Source organism: Thamnophis elegans, chromosome 1 (assembly GCF_009769535.1).
Source record: "Thamnophis elegans isolate rThaEle1 chromosome 1, rThaEle1.pri, whole genome shotgun sequence".
NCBI classification, from domain to species: Eukaryota; Metazoa; Chordata; class Lepidosauria; order Squamata; family Colubridae; genus Thamnophis; species Thamnophis elegans.
Window position 1 is genome coordinate 708,389 of NC_045541.1, and position 6,388 is coordinate 714,776.

Sequence of the window (6,388 nt, forward strand, 5' to 3'; positions counted from 1 at the left end):
TACCCCTTACTCCTTATAAAGCACATGCTCAATCACGTGTCCAAGGGCAAGGTGTTCACCAAGTTGGATTTAAGAGAAGCACATGACCGCATAAGAATCCAAGAAGAGGATGAATGGAAAACTGAATTCAACTGCCCGCTCGGTACCTTCCAATTTAAAGTCGTGCCTTTCAGCTTACAAGGAGCCCCCGTAGTCTGCATGCAACTAACAGTGAAGTACTGCGTGAGCACTTCTACAAGTTTACCTAGATGACATTCTCATATTCTCGTTTACCACGCTGACATTCGCATATTCAGCAAAACCCTTGAGGAACACGTAAAGCTGGTACAGCAAGTACTGAAAAAAACTCCTCGCCCCAAACTTTATGCAAAGCTGCTAAAGTGTGAATTCCACAAAACTTCCCTAGACTACTTAGGCTACTGGATATCCAATGAAGGGATCGAAATGGACCCAGGAAAAGTAAAAGCAGTACTCAACCGGCATCCCCCATGCACTTGCAGGTAACTTCAGAGCTTCCTGGGGTTTACAACTTTTTCAGGCAATTTATCCTGGCTTTTGCAGGGGTCAAAGCAGAAGGCAACCCAACCAGTTGGACAATGGACTGCCAAAAAGCCTTTGAAAAGTTAAAAAGGCTCTTCACCTCAGGAGCCTATTTTACAGCACCTGGGTCAGAGCAACAATTCATATACAGGCAGATGCCAGCGACGTAGTAATGGCAGCAGCGCTCCTGCAAAGGGATCCGAAAGGACAACTCCTGCCTTGTGCCTATGTGTTCAAAATCCTGACAGGTACTTCATTACTGGAGGTTTTTAAGAAAAAATGGACAGCCATCTGTCTGAAATGGTATAGGATCTCTGCTTGAGCAGGGAGCTGGATTAGAAGACCTCCAAAGTCCCTTCCAGCTCTACTCTGATTCAGCTAACTTTCTGGGTAATAATTGGATGTTTCCTATTGCAAACCATGATTTAAAAAAACCAGAGGTTATCCTGGCAGGAACATTATAAAGCATTCAGAAAGGAAAACATGTAAGGAGAATGAAGTTGAAGTTTGATGGAAATGCTTCTGTAAAGTCTCTCTACCTACGTAAGTCAATATGACCTTGGCAGTTATTAAAAAAAATTCTTTTGCAGAATACTAAAAAGAAAAGTACTTTAAAGGAAGAAACTGAATCCAGCCAGTGAATGTGAGACTCCAGAGAGATCAAAGGAAGCAGTCAGTGATGACTAGCAGAGCAGATAACAGACTAATGGTGGGAAGAGCCAAAAGGTCTCTGCCAAGACATAAAAGGCCCAATCTGCGATCCACCTTCATCTTTTACAAAGATATAAAAGCCACAAAATATTATTTTGCTGTCTTTTCCCAAAGAGACTCAATACAACGAATAGTGAAAAGACATGAACAGGTTTTATGAAAAACAGATTAAAACATTGTCTGCATCTTGTTTCTAACGTATTCTGATTCCAGTTGAATGGCAGTGTCATGTGGGCCAAATTGGGCAAAATGGTTGGTTGATTCTTCCAGCTTGTCTCCTTTCCTCCCTCAAAGTCTGCTGGCCAGCAGTGATGCAAGAAGAATCAGGGAAGGAATCTCCAGTTATGGGCCGATGGTTAGGAGGTCTCTCTATTCAGAAGTAATTTCATGCTCTTCAAGAAAACCTCCAACATGACATACACTTTACTGCAAGAAATCATGAAATCATTAGACTTTGGATTTGGAATTCCTTCTGTTCCTTCCTCCCATACACTTGATCAACAAATTTTCCGGAAAATGTCTGCTTTTTATAGTAATTGTATGAAATCAATCCTTTCAAAGCAAGAAATAATAAGAAGCAGGCAAAGCAAGTAAGCTACCGTGCTTCCCTGAAAATAAGACAGGATCTTATTTTCTTTTGACCCCCAAAATAAGTGCTTGGCCTTATTTTCATTATTATTAATTTTTGAGGTTCAGGAGGCAGCAAGCATGGCCACCTCATCACAATATTTCGGGGAGGGCTTATTTTAGCTCATGCGCTCAAAAGCCCAATTGGTCTTATTATCTGGGGAGGTCTTATTTTCAGGGAAACAGGGTATCAATGTTTATGCTAGTCATTCAAACCTTTGAAATATGCTCAGATGTAATTGCACTTTTCTGTTCAAAATAGAATTCCTTATGCTACTAGGCTCAACATTCTTGGTTTGGATAACTCAGAACTGCATTGCTTGTGGTAAGACCTACCATATTTTTCAAAGTATAAGATGCACCTTTTTTCCTCAAAAAAGGGGCTGAAAATCTGGGTGCGTCTTATACATTGAATACAGCATTTTTTTTACCTCCGGAAGCCCCGCCCCCTTCACCAAAATGGCCATGCATACCCTTATGAAAGCTTTTAGAGAGCTGGGGACTGGGGAGGGCAGAAATGAGCAAAAAAATGGGCCGTTTACACCCCAGCCCCAGCAGGACTCTATAAGCCTCCATAAGGCTATGCATGCAATTTTTTTGACAAAAACGGGCCCGTTTTACAACCTACCTACTCTCTCTGTCTCTCTCCCCTATCTACCTACTGTATTTCTCTCTTTCTCTCTCTCTCTCTCTCCTTCTACCTACCTACCTACCTACTGCCTCTCTCCCTACCTAGCTACTGTATTTCTCTCTCTCTCTCCCTCCTTCACTTTATCTACCCACCTACCTACTCTCCCCCTCTCCCTACCTACCTACCTGTATTTCTCTCTGCCTCCCTCTCTATCCCCTCTATCTACCTCGGTTTTTTTAAAATTTGCCTCTTCAAAACCTTGGTGCGTCTTGTACTCTGAGCTTATACTCTGGAAAAATAGGTAGGTATTGCATATAAAATTATATGTAGTAAGTTTTATCTCTAAAAGACCTTTTTCTGTTTAATCACAATAATATACACATGAACAACCGCTTTAAACTCAATGTAAATCTTTCTAAAACTTAACTGTAAAAAATATGATTTCTGTAATACGAGACCATCTTCGTTGCCACATACCTCCCTTAGACCAATAGATCGCACAGGATGGGCCTTCTCCAGGTGCTTCAGCTGGACAATGCCGGCTGGCGGCACCTAGGAGTAGGGCCTTCTCTGTTGCCACTCCGGCCCATATGGAATGAGCTGCCCCCAGAGATCCGGCCCCTCCCCACTCTCACGGCCTTTCGCGAAGCCATTAAAAACTTTTCCGGCAGGCCTTCTGATTGAGGTGTTTGTTGCGGTTCCTTTTTAACTTTGTTTGTCCTATTGTTTTTAAGTTCTTTTTAATTTCTTTTTTCATTTCTGTAAGCTGCCCGGGAGTCCTTCGGGATTGGGCGGCATAGAAATTTAATAATTCAATTCAATTCAATATCAGTTGTCAAAGTCTGGAATGCACTACCTGATTCAGTTTTCTCAGCTACAAAGATTTTCACAGTTTCAGTCACAAAATTGACTACTGTTCAATTACAGTAGTCAATTACTATTGACTTACTTCATCCTTAAGTGGTCAGTAGAGGGGCAGGCATAAGTACATTAATGTGCTTATTGTCTCTGTCGTTGTATTTTTATTCTTTTATTCTTGTTCTTGTTTTTGTTTGACAAATTTCCAATAAATAAATGTCTGCAAATGATTTTAAATGCATTTTCCAGTACCTGTCACTTATTTGTTTATTCAACATGATTGTGTTGAACAAGCAGCTCATTGCTGCTTTTCTCCTTCAGTAACCCTTTAAAATCTAGAAGTCCATCCTTGCTGTCAAAAATGCTTCAATCATCTTCTTTTTCTTTGGAAAAAATAAATCTCTCTGTCTGTCTGGCTCTGTCTGTCTATCTGTGTATATACATATATGCATTATATATAAATATTTTACATATGACTGTACCTGGCAACTGCCATTGGGGGCAACTGGCTTTTGCTCACAGGTTGGGACAAAATATGGGCACTTTCATGTGGCCCCAGTAAAAAAAAAGAGTACCCCCCTTTCAAAACAGGCAGAATCCAAGGGTCTGGTTTCTGATTGAACATGTGTATTTATAGATTTAATGGTAGCTTGTTCATTTCCATCCAGCTGATTATTGAACCCAGGGACCAGAACAAATGATTGAACGCAAGAACAGCAACATTTTAAAATGGCGTTCTGGTAGCACTCATTCAAAGGTTGCCAGAGGTTTTGTAGCTACTGAATGAGTAGGGAAACAAATGGCATCCCTAAGCCAATGATGTTTTCTTGAAGAGTACTCTGTCACCACTACATTCTGGGTAGAGAAAAGGACTATATTAAGGTCCCCAAATCCAAGCCGATGGTGGCGCAGTGGTTAAATGCAGCACTGCAGGCTACTTCAGCTGACTGCAGTTCTGCAGTTCGGCTGTTCAAATCTCACCGGCTCAGGGTTGACTCAGCCTTCCCATCCTTCGAGGTGGATTAAAATGAGGACCTGGATTGTTGTTGGGGGCAATATGGTGACTCTGTAAGCCGCTTAGAGAGGGCTGAAAGCCCTATGAAGCGGTATATAAGTCGTACTGCTATTGCTATAAGCCCTAAAGGAAAATAAAGCTTGCTGATAATCAAAAGTTATGATGTGGCCCAAGAGCACTAGCTGAGTTGATTCCCTTGATCCAGTTCTTAAATAGGTCATCTTTCAAGATTACCAAATTCGCACCAGTCCCATTTCATCTGAGAGGCTAAGTGATAATCAACGTCTTCTAATTGTATTTGGAGTCAAGAGACACTTCTTCTATTAGCTTATCTCAAATCATATACCTGAGACAAGCAATTCGAGGTCAAAGATGAAGTTGACCATTTTACTGTAATAAAAATAACATTTCCTTGGTAAAAGGAAATATTAAGATAAGATTAATCTTCTTTCCAAGAAATATTGTTTTTTCCTCCATCCGTAGGCCAAGAGTTACTTGGCCAAGTAAACCAGCCAACGGGGCAAAAGCTGTGCAGACAGCTCCATGATATCTCATTCATCTCTTGAAGATCCACATGTTGAAACAAAGCCAAAGCAGCAGGACCATACTTGCCAAGTTACATCTACTGCGCTCTGCCCGTGTCTTTCCCGTCTACATCAAGATAGATTCAGGGATTTTAGCTACAAAGAATCTTGCAAACTGGTCTCAGTGACTCATAGATTGCTGTGAGGCTTCCCCCTCCCCACAGATTGTTCGAGGTTTCTCCCCTCCCAAACAGCCGGCTGGAGGATAAACTGCATAGTGTGCAAAAGCAAAAGCTTTTCTGTATGGAGGCAGAGAATTAAGCATATTTGCTGCCTGTTGGCATATTATTGTCCCCAAATGGATCTTAGTTGATGTGGATCAATTCATGCTGAGTTTCTCCACTTGGCATATTAGTTAATTGAGCTAAACTCTCATGGCTCGGTGAAGACTCTGCTCAGTCATGTTATGCTGGCTGATTTAAGAAGAGGAATCATGCAAAGGTCACGGGGAAGAGGAAATAAACAGCATAGTTGGTGGATTGAAATACAGAGCGTTTCAACACTCCTCAAGAATTCTAAGGAAATAGAACAAAGTGAGGGAGGGAAACACTTCATTAGAAAGTCATGAAACATAACAGCTAAAACTAAGCAGATTGGCAAGCCACTTATTAAATGCCAAAAATGCAGGAGACTTTTATTTTCCTTGAGAAACAGCAAACAACAATTGAATTCGCTTTTTTCTTTCCCTCAGCAAGACTACATTATTGTGGAAGACAAGTTTTTTTTAAATATATATATAAAATTTTATTCATAAACACTTTTTTGAAAAACAGTGCATTGTCAGGGTATACCATTTACAAATAAAAAAGCCTTAAAAGAAAAGTGGTGTTAAACATTGACATGCAAGCTAATAACAATAATTGTAATATAATAACAATAGTAATAATATAACCAAAAGCTTTAGCTAAGTTTCTTCTTATGTTAAAATATTTACATTTTGGTTGATTATTATAATTGTGATTATTTACCTTCTTATTTTCAATGCTAACATTTAGGATCTTATTTTTCTCTAATTCCTACCACTTGCCTCTATCCATTCATAGAATTTATTCCAAATCATGTAATATTCCGTATCTCCTTGCTCTTTAATTTTAAAGGTTAATCTAACCATTTCAGCACAGTCAATTTTTCTTCTGAATTTCAGCTCCTCTGGTGGGGTATTCACATTTTCCCAATATTTAGCATATATGATCCTTGCTGCTGTCAGTATATGTAAAGCTAAATATGTGGTCTCTTTATCACAGCCCCCTGGTAGTATAACCTAGGAGACATGTTTCTGGTTCAACTCAATATTCTATTTAGTTATCATTTCCGCCAATTCTGTCCTTTTCTCCAAATAGGTCTCTTGCTTTATTATATGTCTACCATGTGTGCAATAGATACCTGGGGTCTGATTGCATTTCCAGCACATAGCATGCAGGT